The 14299-nt window shown below is 46.8% G+C and overlaps 1 protein-coding gene across 2 annotated transcripts in view; it reads right to left on the bottom strand.

Moving 5' to 3' along the window:
- Positions 1–4685, bottom strand: part of KCNJ15 (potassium inwardly rectifying channel subfamily J member 15) — a 46904-nt gene extending 42219 nt beyond the window's left edge. For both annotated transcript variants that reach the window (XM_072969183.1, XM_072969175.1), the window contains exon 1: positions 4455–4685. The gene's annotated coding sequence lies outside the window, so the exon portion shown is untranslated. The remainder of the gene's footprint in view (positions 1–4454) is intronic.
- Between the last annotated feature and the right edge of the window lie 9614 nt (positions 4686–14299).

Below are 14299 nucleotides of genomic sequence, written 5' to 3'. Positions count from 1 at the left end.
AAGGATCTGCCTTTCACGACAATCTGCCAGTGAAATGAGAAACGTTCTAGGCATCACTCAGATCAGCTTCCATATGTCACCGATCATCAGATGTGTATAAACATGATGATTTGATATTTTTGCTTATCATTTTTCAGAGTTACTTAGAGGGCAGCCAGCAGCTAATTTACATAAATTAATAAACCATGCCTTCAGGAAACAAGTATTGAGCCTTTATTACCTATGACACAGAGTGGATTTCTCATGAAGTTAATGGAATGCAAGCTTCAGGGCTCCTCCCTTGCCCTAGCCCTTTCCAAATTTTGTACTTAATTTTATAGTCATCGTTTCAATCATTCCTTTCCCTTAAAGAGGGCCCTTAAAATTGTAGCATCTTCAAGCTTTGTAAAATATTGATCAGCCTCTGTTCCCAGCACTGGAGAAAACTCACAAGAAGTTCATAGTGATCAGCTCCCGACCTGGGCAACATGGACTGAAATAGCATGTGGCTTGAAACCCAAATCTGGCCACCTGGGTCCTCAAAACAGCCTGGGAACTGGATCCTTTTCTGCGGTGTTCCTCCTCTGAGCCACTCCTTTGTATTCCGATGGCCCTGATGGTGACTCTGAGGATGGGTGGGATTTGTCATCCCAGAGACACAGTCAGACCCTGAGGTCATTTCCCTGAACCTGGAACCCTAAATGTGGGCATAAGCAGCCAGTGCAGCCCCCTGGTTACAGACCAGACCCCTCCACCACACCACAGGAAGGAACGGCTTGCTGTGTTTAATGTGGATCAATACACTTCTAGCTTCCTCTGAGTCTGAGCGGCAGGGTCACAGGGAAGAACAAAAGAAAACTGTGCTCATTCTGTTGCTGATTCTTTCCAGCATCTCCTCTACGTCCTCAGCCCCCAGGTAGCACAGATGCTGCCTTCTCTTTCACTGTTTCCTATGGAAGGGTGTGTTTCGGTACCACAGACCACCCGCTTGTCCTTATGTATCTTCTGATGCCATGAACCTGATCAGGCAACACAAGTTCATCTCCATCTCATAACTAACGTATCTAGAGTTCTGTGCTGGAGGATTTTAGGTCCGGAAGCACAGACTGTGTTCTGGAGTTAGGCCATGTGTGAACGTCTAGAATCAAACTGGATTGCAGTGACTGTTGGCTGATGGAGCCCTTCATCAGGTGATGCATGATACCAATCGAAGGGAAGGTAGGTGTACAGACTCCTCACAGGCACCAGCCTCTATCAGAAGAGCAAAAATGGTTTTTGGCTGAAAAGCCCTGGGAATATGGCTGAACTTTCTATGTGAACTCCAGCTGCACTGTGAGGAGTTGCCCACATCACTGTCCGCATCAGCCCACTGAGCATTCTGCCGGCCGGGGGAGGGTGTGGGCAGCCATTTCTCAGTCTCCCCTTTCTGGCTTTGCGTTTTAGCAGGAATGCCCACATGCTCATTTTTCCCCCTTTTCTCCTAACAAAGTAACACTGAGCAAATAAAACTTCTTTCCCAGAACTTTTGCTTTTAGATTGTAAGTTATTCTCTCTTCCTCTGTGCCCTCAGTTCTCCCTTCCAAGGTGGGGAAGCAGGCTGCCCTTGGTTCCTTTGATTGTCGGAGGGTTTGACTACTTCTGGCCACACTGCACTCTCCCCATTTCTAAAACTGGTGGCAGAAAACCACCAGAGTGGCAGCAAAGAGCCAGGTGTGTTGAGTCAGACTTGCCCCCTTCTGTGACGCTGCACCCTTGAGGGGCACAGGGCAAGTTCAGTTTGCTCCTCTGCTCTGCTCCTGCCCAGCCCGGCCGCTCCAACTGCACCCAAGCCGCCTCCCCAGGTGTGTCTACAAGTCACAGATGAAGGCCTGGAGAGAGGACCGGGGGTCATAACCTCGGTCTGCCGTGCACCTTTCACTTACCCATTAACAAGCACCACAGTCTGCTCGGCCAGCATAAGCTAACATTAACTCTTGCCATGGCTCTCGGACTCTTTCTGGAGCAGAATTATGTTTACTGAAAAGAAGGGTTGATACTACATATAAGATAGATAAACAGCAAGTTTCTGCTCTGTAGTGCAAGGAACTATACTCGATATCTCGTAGTAACCTATAATGAAAGAGCATATGAGGGGGAATATGTGTGTGTACATGTATGACTGAAATACTGTGCTGCCCACCAGAAGCTGACACAACATTGTAAACTGACTGTACTTCAATTTAAAAAAAAATTTTAAGTTAAAAAAAAGAAGCGCTGACACCGCACCTTTGGAGACACCTGATGCGCCCCCGCGCGAAGCCCTGGCGTTGCTGCCGGGGGGGGGGGGGGGCGGGGGTCAGCTGGGCTGCCTGCAGCGTAGCGGCCGAAGGAAATGGTCAGGGAACTCACATGCCTCCAGCAGTCCTCGGCAACTCTGCCACGCTCACAGCTGACCCTGTGGACCCTTGTGCCGGTTCTAAGATTCTGCTGTGTCCACCAGGCAAAGAAATACTCGACCATCAGCTCTGGACCCTGAAGCAGCGGGAGGAAGGACGTCGGTGGGCTGCCCCGTGTCTCTGACATGAGAGGAGGTGCGGCAGGAAAGGTGTCAGGTGCTTGACATGAGTGATTCGGCCTGAAAAAGTTTGCCTCTATTTGGTGCCTAAAGCCACACATTGGTGGTTTTTCTTGTATGAAGCATGCTGTCTTTCAGGTGTATAATTACACAGGCACATCCCAAAACAAGAAAGTTCAGCCCTTCCATGGTTTCCCCCACGCAAAGGCAGAGCGAGAGCGTGCAGGGAGCCAGCGGACCTGCTTTTGTTGGCTCCTCGGGGCTGCTGGCAGCGGGGAGCCTCGGGTCTCCCTCCTTCCCCCCCCAAACACGGGCTGTCTGCACCGGCTGGAAGTGTGGGGAGGGGAAGTTGGGGAAACAGCTCTTTCTGTAAAATGACCACAACTGTTGGTGGGAGGAAGGAGTGGTGAGAGGGTGGGAGGGATTTTTAAAAATGTGTTTTCCTTAAGCAACCAGAATCACACAAATCAGCTGTCTCTTTCTCTAACCCCCCCAAACTCCTTATGCATTTACTTAACTTGGTGAGGACCTGTCAGCTCCGTTATTTGCTTAGCATTTCTGAGATCCGGCTACTGGCTACTTGGTGACGCTTTTCTGCCTTCCAAACTTTTGCGGAGACTTGTCGTACGACCTCTGGGTTGCCCCCTGCGTGGTCATTTATTATACTGATGACTAGGGAAGGAGGAAAATGGCTAAAAAGTACAACCCAGGGGAAGAACAGCGCCAAGGGGAGCCGTGTGTAAGGTAAGAGCTTACTTGTTCGAGCAGAAGTCTCCTGATACTTAGCTTTCATAAAATGATGGCATTTCAAAACGCACGGTCTCTGTATTTGACTCTTTGGATTTTTAGGACAATTTTAAATTGAGAGAACTTATTACCTAAGGCTATTGTTGATCATTACATATTTGTTTAAACGTTTATGAGAGAGGGAGAAAAAGGGGTAGGATCTGGGATTGACAATTGTGTGTGTGTGTGTGATTCTGAGGTTTCAGAAAAGGAACTTAAAGAATCGCTTGTGATTTTTTTTTCAAAATCCTCCCTTTAAGGTAAAAACAAAAAAGGAAGATTAAGATATCTTCTGATCAGAAGAGGTAAACTGAAATGTGTGAATGAAGTGGGACAAATTTTGGTCTTTAATTTTGCCAAGTTGAATGCTGCCTTGGTTGTAATTTTCCTAACCGGTGACTTAAAGAAATCATGAGGTCAAGAGACCTCTGTTGAACAACACATTCTTATTCCCTTCAGGCAGCTAAACACGGAAGTGCAGAGAGGAGATTAAAAAAAAAAAAACAAAAAAAACTAGCCTCACAGGAACAACATGGAAATTTCACCCAGTATAACATTTATTAGCTGAGAACAGTCTAGACTCCCATGAAATTATACACAGGGTATAAAACCCATTATCCATGGGTTGGGAACCATGTTCCTAATGTTTCCAAAGTCAGAATTGTTTACATTCCTTATACCTACCACGGAAAACTTACATAACTTTTTTTTTTCTCATGAGGATAGGTAACAGATTTTAAAATATTCTGGTGAGGTTTTGCCTGACGCCAGCCTAAACTGATTTCTCCACTGACAGGGAAGTACATGCCGAAGGACGGCCCCCCCAAACTATATAATCACTGAAAATCAATAACAAACTTGCTCTCACAGACACTAGGAGGAAAAACACTTGCAAAGAGAAGGCAGAGCAATTCTTTCTCTCCATCTAGATCTCTTACACCCACAGCAAACAAGACAACATCTGGATATTGTTTTACAGGCACGAATAAAGCCCCCCACCTTTTTTTTTTCCTGCCCCATCATTAAGTAAAAACCCGTTTTCCACAGGCAAACAGCACTTGTAAATCCCCCAGATAAGCTTGGACGTCTTGAATGATTTAAGTCAGTTTTAAAAGGATCATAGGCTTTTCATTACCTTTTCGAAGTCAAGTTTTTCCGCAGTGTCTCCAGCGGGCAGCCTGCTCGGTACTGACGGAAGCCTGTACCTCTTACCTGTGAGGAGGGATGAATGCAGAAGCCTGGCTGGATGGGAAGTTAGGACAAGGGAGGCGAGGGGACGAGCCGTCCACGCAGGTTGCCCTGGGAGGGACAGGTCTCTAAGTTTCTCTTAGAATGAAGAAAACACTCTTGCAGTTTGCTGTCAGTCAAAAACAAGTTGGTACAAGCTTGGGTAGGATTTACCTGAAGGAACTGAAAGAGAGAAAGGAAGAGATTGGGAGAGATTGAGTGGAGGGAGGGAGGGCCGGGGAAGGAGGGAGGGAGGGAAGGAGAGAAAGTGAGAGAGGGAGAGAGAGACAGAGAGAGACAGAGAGAGAGAGAAATCTGAGAAAGGAGGCCACGATGTCAGCAGTGTGTCTTAAGGGAATCCACAGACCCAAGACAGATTCTAATGGACACCCAGTCCCGAGTCCTCCAAACACCTGTATAAAAGAAAGCTAATGCCCGTTTAAAGGACGCCAGTTAATCTTTAAGAAACTCTGGTCACTCTTATCAAAGCCTTTTTTTTAAGGCCCCTTTGCGGAAATAAACTATAAATAAATAACCAGATTATCTTTTCTGACAAGCCCTCCTTTACCCCCGTTCTCTCCTCCTCGCCCCCCTCCGCTCCAAATGAATATTAACAAAAGCCCCTCCTCTTGGGAAGATTGGAATGAACCCATCCAGATGACACGTGTGCCAAATCTGTGTATAAACAGAGGGACACTGTGTGCTTTTAACTCAGTCCCCTTATGGCCATGTTGATCTGTTCCTATAGCCTGTGTCTTCCCTGATCTCAGAACGTGGAGAAGTTGGGTAGATATGGGTAAAATCGAGTTCTTCTGCAGCACGGAAGCTGGGATTGAGATTCCATGTTGAAATCGTCCCCAGCATTCGTCTGCAGAGTCTAGGACCTTTCTGAGAAATGGTCAGAATTCCATCCTCGAAACGGAGCCGTCTCTCAGTCTCTGGAAACAGAGGCAGCGGGCTTCTTTCTGGGACGCATTTGTGTGTCCCAGCAAGCCGTTTTGTGCAGCTGCCAAGGGAGGCCAGTCCAAGGCCCCTGTGGGTCACCAGCTGTCCCGTGGCCAGAGTGGACGCTGGTAAATCCTAAGAGGGAGGATTCCCGCCGGCACTGTCTCCAAGGAGATCCCTGCACTGATCCAGAGACAACACGTTGCAGGGAAGCAAAGCGTCTCTGTCGCCCAGGAGACAAAGGCACACTCCCGCAGTCCCCTGCCTTGGCGCCTGGGCAAGGCAGGGCTCTGCATCTGCTTTAAATTGGAGGGAACAGGGAGCAATCTGATATGCTGGAAGAAGATATGTCCCCTTTCCTGCGTTTGGGGTCCCACACTCCTGTGTACCCTCTCATCCTCCCTGCATGCGGCTGCAGCTGTTCTGGGGGCTTGAACGAAATGAAGGCAGGAAAGGGCGAGGTGTTACTCTGCTTTTAGGGGGGAAGGTCTGAGACCTCCCCCATTTCCTCCCCTCCTCTCCGTTGATTCCAGGCCCAGGCATCTGTCACTCCCTGTCCCAGCCTCCCCAGTGGGAACGCTGTATCGCTCTCCGTCCTCCTGTCCTTCTCTTTCCCATGAAGCAAGTCTTCCTTGGCTGCCGGGGAGAGCGCGGTGGCCCCTGAGAGAGGACACTGGGCTCCCAGGGGCTCAGGGCTTGAGACAATGGAGAAGCCACGTAAGGTCCAGACTGCTTCACGCTGGTGGTCTTCCTCCAGATCTTAGAATCAGGTAGACCTCACGGGAGGGAGGATGTTATAAAACTCCCATCTAAAATGGGTTAACACAGAGGGGGAGGAAAACACAAAAGGGAAAACTCACTGTGCGATCTGACCGTATCCTACCCCAGATGATTTGTACCAGCTGTTCCCTCCGCCTGGAAAGTTCTCCCTCTTCACTCACCTTCTCTATCACTCATCACTGTTCAGGTTTAGCCCAAATGGTGCCTCCTCGTTGCCTGTGGCCCCACCTCTGTGCCTCAGCTCTCCCTCTCACTTTGTACCTCACCCAGCACTGTCTAAATCGTCCTCTTCATCAGTGACTGTCTCTGCTCCATCTCAGAGCTCAGCCACACCTGACTTGTTGGCTACGTGTTCCTGGAGGGACATCTGACACATCATAGCCCCTCAAAAAATTAATTTGTCAAGTAGACTGGTGAAAGATTATAAATGAATGGCATGGTTTGTTAACATGTGAACTTTCATTCTTATTTTAATGCATATTTCCAGTCTCAGCTCTTATTAGTAAACTAACATTTGAGTGTTCTCTCTCAATTTATAAAGCTCTTTTAGAAATGTGATTAATTGGATGCTCAAATCCCAAAAGGCATAATTAGTCACATTTTAAGGGCGAGGAAGTGGAAACCAGAGAGGGTAAGTGATTTTCTCAAAGTCACACAGCCAGAAGGAGGTGGGTTGAGGCTCAAAGCAGCTCTTCTCACTCACCACCCACGCAGTTTGCATTAGGCTGCATTCTTCTCAGATTAGTCTATTGTGGGCATACATATGCCTGTGTAGGTTCCTGTGAGCAACAAGTAATACATCACATGAATTATAATCGTAGGCTAATCCTCTGGCAAGTTTTAGTTCTTGCAGGACCTTACACAATACAGCTCATATCCATTCATAACAGCCTTTAAAAAGGATGAAAGGAGAAAGGAGAAACACCGAAGCAGTATGAATACACAAAATCACTCAAAGTTTAAGACAATATTCTTCATTTTGGTGACGTTAAGCTAGTTTTGTTCTTTTTTATTTGGGGAGATGTGGAACAATTAGGTCCTGAGGTTGAAGAGCTGACGGAATTCACAAAAGGAGGGAAGGCGTAATAAACACATGCCTGAAGATTTGAGAGGTGAGTGGGAAAATTCTAGACTCAGCAACCATGAAGCTTCTGTCACCAGGGATAGGTTTTATTCTGTATGTTTTAATACTTCAATGATCTAAGTATTTTTGGAAGTTTCTGAGGGTAAATGAGGGAAATAAGGCAAATTATTAATCTTCACATAACAGTGTTTGTCACTCACTCTCCCTCCCATCCAATGAGTAAAAGTTACATCATAATCTGATTCTAAGGAGTCAGGTCTGCAATCTACCATATGAGCTGTCTTCAAATAACACAGCTAATCATTTTGTAGTGGAAGATGATCAATGCTATTGACCTTTTAGCCTAAAACAGAAAACATGAGTGACTATTCAGTAAATTGTCTTTCTGTCTGTCTGTCTTTCCTTCTTCCTTTCTTTCCACTTAACTGAAAGCAAGACTGTCATGTGTGTCAAATGTAAAAAGAATATTCATCTAAAGTCTGGATTTTTATCCAAAGTTCTAAAAAGATGTCTGAACACGGGGCAGAAAAGATCACAAGAACCAGCTTTTCCAAGAGAACCATTTCCCAAAAATAATTTCCTAAAAATAAATAAAAATTAAAAAGGCTGCAGCAATTCCAATTCTCATCTTGGCTTCAATCAAGACAGAAAAACCTTCAAGTATGATGAGAGGGAAAAATACACATTTTTACCTTCGAACAGATCTGTTTCAGTTGGGTTAGATATGGAACTGCTTATGGGGGGTTATGTCAGATTTAAAAACTTCTGGAAACCACCTGGGACCCCCACCCCAGCTTACAGCGTCCTCCATGGGCTAGGCGGGATCTGGTCAGTTGCCTCCAGTTTGTCCCCATCCGGGGTTTGTAAAATTCCCCTCTGAGTGCAGGTGAACCATGGAGGGTGAAGGATGCTCTTCAGACATTTCAGTATTCTGCAGCCCCTGCCTCTGGCCTGCCCAGCAAGAAGTTGTCTTAGGAAGCCTTTGGGTTGAAATCCTGTCTTAAGTGGGCGCTGGAGAAGCGCGTGTGAGACAAGGTTGCTTGTGCACGTTAGCAAAGAAACACTGCTGGGAGGAACCTGGGGGAGTTGGGGAGCCGGCTGGAGGAGGGGAGAAGTCAAGGGAGTGTGAGACCTCAGGCCGAGGCCAGCTCCCCGCCTGATTCGGGGGGAGTTCTGGCATAAAAGTAGCACCTCGGGTAAGGGTAATGGGTGATGGTAATGAGGTAGTGGGGCTTCCGTGATCTCGCCCCAGTCAGCCTGGGCTAGGAACAGAAAGGGTGACGGGTCATGCAGTCTCCCAAGTGCTCTGGCTCTCTGCATCTGCGAAGAGGGCACCCCTCTGGTCCAGGGCACCCTTGCGGAGCTGGTCACAGGATCTGCGGGGCCTCAGGGGTAACGCACACACAGGCGTCGGCACAGGCGCCCGGAAGTGGTGCAGGAGCTCCGACAAGATCTGGGCAGACGACCAACCGCGCTGGCCGAAGTCACTAACCCTGTGCACGCTGGAGTGATTCCCTCCCCCCGCACGCCAGCTCCCCCTATCACGGCCCCTCACTCCCTCCACGTCTCCCACCCTCCTCCTCCACTCCACCTGGTTTCCAACCAAAATAATATCGGGGATCTCAGCACCAAGACTGGAGTCTGGCGTAAGATGCGCGTGGTCTTGTTGTGGACATGGTCGGTGACTCCCAGTGCCAGAAAGACTCCCTTCTATCGCTAATAGAGCCCAGAGTTATCGGTATCATGTCCGTGTTGTTTGGCTAATAACTAAATTGGGTGCCTTCTCTTTGCCACAGTCCCTGAACTGGAGTCAACTGCAGTTCAGCAGAGAGATAGGCAAATAGCTGGGTAGTACATTGTAGTAAGTGCTACATGATCAAAATATTCTAGAAGCCCATTGGAAGGGCAGTGGACTCTGCCTGGGAGCTTGAAGGTAAGGCTTCCAGAACAGGGGTCAGTCAAGCTCAACAGACAAGATCCCTATAGGTGGAAATAAAGAAGGGTTGTACACATTCCGGGAAAGAGAAACAGAACAAATAATGGTGACGATTAAAAGAGTCCAGGGGGTAAAAGGAGACAAGAGAGCTGAACTCTGGGTCAGCTTCATGATGCAGCTCTGCCATTAGCCTCACAGCATTTAGATGGGAGGGATCTAGAAAAATGCTTGGGTCACAGAATCGTTAAGAGTGTTTCATTAATTACGAGAGAATATAGGTCAAATTTGCCTGCCTATGGCCTCAGGGGACAGAAAGTTACTCTCCTCTTTCAACATCAGAAGAATCAAAGCCACGTTTCATTAATTAACATTAACCGTTTATGTAGTTATTAGTCTTTTAAACTATGAACTCAGAGCTCAGATTGGTTCTCTCTCACGTCTACCTTCCAGATTCAGACTTTTAAGTCACTAAACAGGAATGAACTAACTTGCCCTGAACGGCTGTGTTCCAGAAGGGCAAGAAGAAGAATCACAAAGGCTTGGTTAGAGCTTGAGGGAGACCGGAGAGCATCCTGTCCAGACTCCTAGTGATTCCAGATAAGACCCCGAGGACCAGAGAGTGACTTTCACAGCATCCACAGAGTCAGGAACTCATCAACACCTCATGGAAGGTTCTCGTACACTGTGCCGTGCTCTGCTAAGCTCCACTGACACACGTTTGTACCCGTATCATTTATTCAAGTGTCAGAAACCTATGTACAAGTTTGTAATGGTGTAAAACAGTGCTATGAGTGTCATAGTGCGGGGCTGTCAGGATGTGGCCACAGGCTACCTGACACCCTCTCCCCCAGACGTGGCCGCTGGGCTGACACTGATGAAGTTCTGGTCGAGCAGTAAGAATGATTACACCAAAGACGTGGGTGTGAGAAGCTGCCCTCGTGAATACTGCACCAGATTAGGTGAGAAACAGAGCAGTGTCCCCAGGCATTTAACTCAAAGTGGAAGCAGGGGCCGGCTCCTGTCTCCAGAGCCACCCTTTGCTTTCAGTGCTTCAGTGGCTGATTACTGAAGATGCTTGGAGCATCTCTCAAGAAAACGAGGGCTCACTCCCAGAGCAGTTTCATCCTGCCTGGCGAGGATGCTGAGTGCTTCTAGCATTCTCTCCCGCTTTGCTCCCCTTTCCCACAGCTTGTGACCAAAACACCATCCCTGCCGCGGGAATGTCTTCCTCTGCCAGTTTTCCACAACCCAGAACTTAAAGGCCACTTAATGTTTTTCCTCACCAAAGGTTCAGAGTCAGCGGAGGAAATACATAAGTGTGTTTGTCCCTTGCTGGACAGAATCGGGAGGGGCACTTGTTAGGGTGAGGACTCTGGCTGTTTTGTGTTCTGTGAAAGACCTGAGAGATTCTGAACTTAACAACAAATTCTGACAAGGAGCTTAAGAAGCCGACTACTTAAGTCCCAGGGGCAGCACTGAACACTTAAGGCCGAGTGACGGTTTTCCCAGAAACCGAATAGAAAAGCTGGCCTTGCAGGTGAGCTGGCTTTTAAAAGTTTTCCCAGCCCTTGTCACAAGGCCAGGTACTCCTTCTGGGCTGAAGAAGACCTCTTGTGAAGATCAGGTGAATGGGCCTCTTGAATTAGTTAAAATTTCATATGCTCTTGAACTTGTTTTCAGCTACAGTTTTTTTTTAATTTAAACAATTTTATTGTGGTATAATTTCTGTACAGTAAACTACACATATTTCAGATGTACAATTTGATGAATTTTGGTAGATGGATACATCCATGAAACCACCACCACAGTCAAAATACCTAACAATTCCGTCACTCTCCAAGAGGTGCAAATTGCAAACTCCCAATTTATCCCTTCCCACCCCCTTTACCCCTTGGTAACCATAAGTTTGTTCTCTATGTACAATGGAATACTACTCAGGCATCAAAAAGAATAAAATAATGCCATTTGCAGCAACATGGATGGACCTGGAGATCATCATTCTGAGTGAAGTCAGCCAGAAAGAGAAAGAGAAATACCATATGATTCACTTACACATGGAATCTAAAAAAAAAAAAAAAAAAGACACAAATGAACTTATTTACAAAACAGAAACAGGCACATTTACTAGTTTTTAAACCAGGTTCTGTAGGACAAATCCACCCGCCTCCAATGGGCAGGTCACCTGTCTGTGGACTCTTCTAGCAGGTTTCCAGTTACCTGTCTCCTTTTGTTCCTTGGGGCTCCCAGCAGGGGAGCAAATGAGACTGAGAGTAGCCTCCATTCCCCTCTGGAATTTTTGCCATCTTCCCAGCACCATTCCCAACAAAAAAGAATTCAGCCTCAGGAAAACCCTGAGGCTGCCTTAGGGCTTTCTCCTATTCCTCTTTAATGGGATGGAACAAAAATTATCCCCAAACTCAAACGTAATTAATAGAAATGTTAACTCCATGTGATTCCTCTGTAGAGGGACAGGTCATCCTGGTTTTCCCACTACTGTCCCAGCATTAACCCTGAAAGTCTCATATTCTGGTATATTCTGTGTGGATTCACAGAGAAATGATTCAGGACGTTACAAATGAAAGCGTTCCGGCATAATAACATCACTGGATGCCAAGCCAAATAAAGAGCCAGAAAACGTATAATATGCACCCAGTGGCCTGTGCCAGAGGCTAGGGACTGCACTTGGGGAAAACACGATGGCTGGTCACCCTATTTCCCTGTGTGTCCCCAGCTCTTTTGTAGACAACTGTCAAATTTTAATGCAAAATTTTTAAAGTGTTAATCTAGTCATGGTATCCTAATTTGTTAACACCAACTGGACATTTACTAGAACATATGGAAGATCCAATTTTGTCAAATGGGAAGATGTAGACTTAAAAAGTTAGATGCAGGAAATCCCTGACGCTCTGTACAGAGGCTGGTCTCCTAGGTGACTCTGAGTCCCCACACACAGCGTGACTTGGGAGAGATGAGCTGCACAGCACCACTGGCATGGACCCGGTGGTGATCCGGTCTCCTCTTGCCTTCTTCAAATGGCGCTTCATTGCCTTAGCAATTGTTGGTGCAACTTTATACTGCATGTTAAATACACACATTTTGTTCCTGGTTCACTTCAGACCCACTCTTACCAAGTGAACTGTTCCATGGTGATTTCCATCGATGAAGGTGCATGGCGATGACTGGTTTTCACTGTTGACGGCTTGGCTGGCCAATAGAAATGCAACATCCACAGGGCAGTTTCCATCTCCAGGCTGCCGCGACCAGAACGATCCCACCTTCCTTTCAAAGTCTAGCCACATCATTCATCTGGCATGTGCTACGTACTGGCTTGAATTAACCCGCCTCTTCTATTGCTGTCTTATTGTTAGCTCTGAACCGACTCCCTGGGTGACCGTCAAGGCCAGACAGTGAGATGTCTGTGGCCATGGACCCCCCTCTTCATCAGATGGCCAACCACAGTATTTCAGACACAGTAGACGGAGTCTGAGTCCAGAACTCAGAGCCACATTTGGGCTATTTAAGCTACAGTAGTACGGAAAATGCTATTATCATCCTGAATAATTTCAGTGGTTAACTGGGGAACACAAAAGTAGCAAATCATTCTACCTTTTCCCTTGGTTTTCATATTTTAGTGCTTTGTCTTTGATTTGTGATAAGTCACATACCTTGGCTTTAAAAAAATCAGGGAGTCACTGGGGTATCTTTCTTCTCGGCTTGGAGATGTCAAACTATAGGCAGTGTGTTTGACTCTATCTGCTGGATGAAGGCACTGTCCTCCCTCACCAAGTTCCGCCCAACTGCACCTTTCTTAGACCTCACTTGTTCTAACATTTCTTGCCGTAATATTTTGGTTCCTGAGCACACGTAAAGCCTCTTTCCCATTTTCCCCAAGTGCAGTCCCTGGCCTCTGGCACAGGCTGCTGGGTGCACATTATACGTTTTCTGGCTCTTTATTTGGCTTGGCATCCAGTGATGTTATGCCGGAATGCTTTCACTTGTAACGTCCTGAATCACTTCTCTGTGAATCCATATAGTCTCTATCTCTGAGAAGCACACGGAAGAAAGTGACCAACACCCTGGTTGCACATCAGTATCACCATTTCTTCTACAAGGCGTAACTGCAGGAAAGCCTAGGAGAATTCTCCTGACTCACTTTAGATATTTATTATTTGCAGAACTGGGTAAACAACCAGGATTTTACTTTGGGAGCCTTCCCATTGCAAAGTTGTAACTTGTGGCCAAACATTCTAGTTACTGTGGAAAAACTGAGCAATGCAAATTGGCAAAATGATGTAAAATGAAGATCCCAGCCGAGCTGTCATAAATTCTAGTGGACTTCATACTGAAGATTAGTAGGAGCATGGTAAGAGGGGGTTGGGCACTCAAAATCTCAGCTCCTCATCTCCCTGAGCCAACAGTAGGTGCTAATTAAGCCAACACTACCTTGGGAAGTTGTAGCTTTCCCCAGGGCTGTGCATATTTGTTAAAGAAAAAAAGTGTCTGCAGTCATTCTTGGTCTAGCATTGCACTTTATCTTATCAAGTGCACTTGTAGAGGTGACTGAGTCACCAGCCGAACAAGGCGATGATAAAGAATGCCAGTAAAAGGATATTTTTTCCTTACTGCTCTCCTTCTTGATGGTCCAACCTGAGGAACAGAAGCTGGAGACATAGGAGGCAAGGTTGGGCTCCTGAAACGAAAGAGGTACAGGATTTGAACTTCCTTGACGTTTGATAGCACCAGTGCAACTGAAAATGGAGTGATCAAACGTTCTGTGCTCTTCCTTTAAGAAATATTGCTAAGGTCATTGCACCTCGTGCATTATTTTTGATCACGTGCTGAGGGATCCGTCTGCATCACTGGCTCTGCCCCTCTAGCTTTGGTTTGCCAGCATGGTCGCCCTAACCAGAGTGAGCGCGGACTTGTGACCCGCTCTTCTCCAAACTACTTTCACTGGGGAATGTCTACTAACCCCTGCCAACTTAGCTCCCTTCTCTTCTGAAATCTG

Source organism: Vicugna pacos, chromosome 1 (assembly GCF_048564905.1).
Source record: "Vicugna pacos chromosome 1, VicPac4, whole genome shotgun sequence".
NCBI classification, from domain to species: Eukaryota; Metazoa; Chordata; class Mammalia; order Artiodactyla; family Camelidae; genus Vicugna; species Vicugna pacos.
The sequence above is the reverse complement of the archived record's forward strand: the minus strand, read 5'-3'. Positions and strand labels throughout refer to the sequence as shown.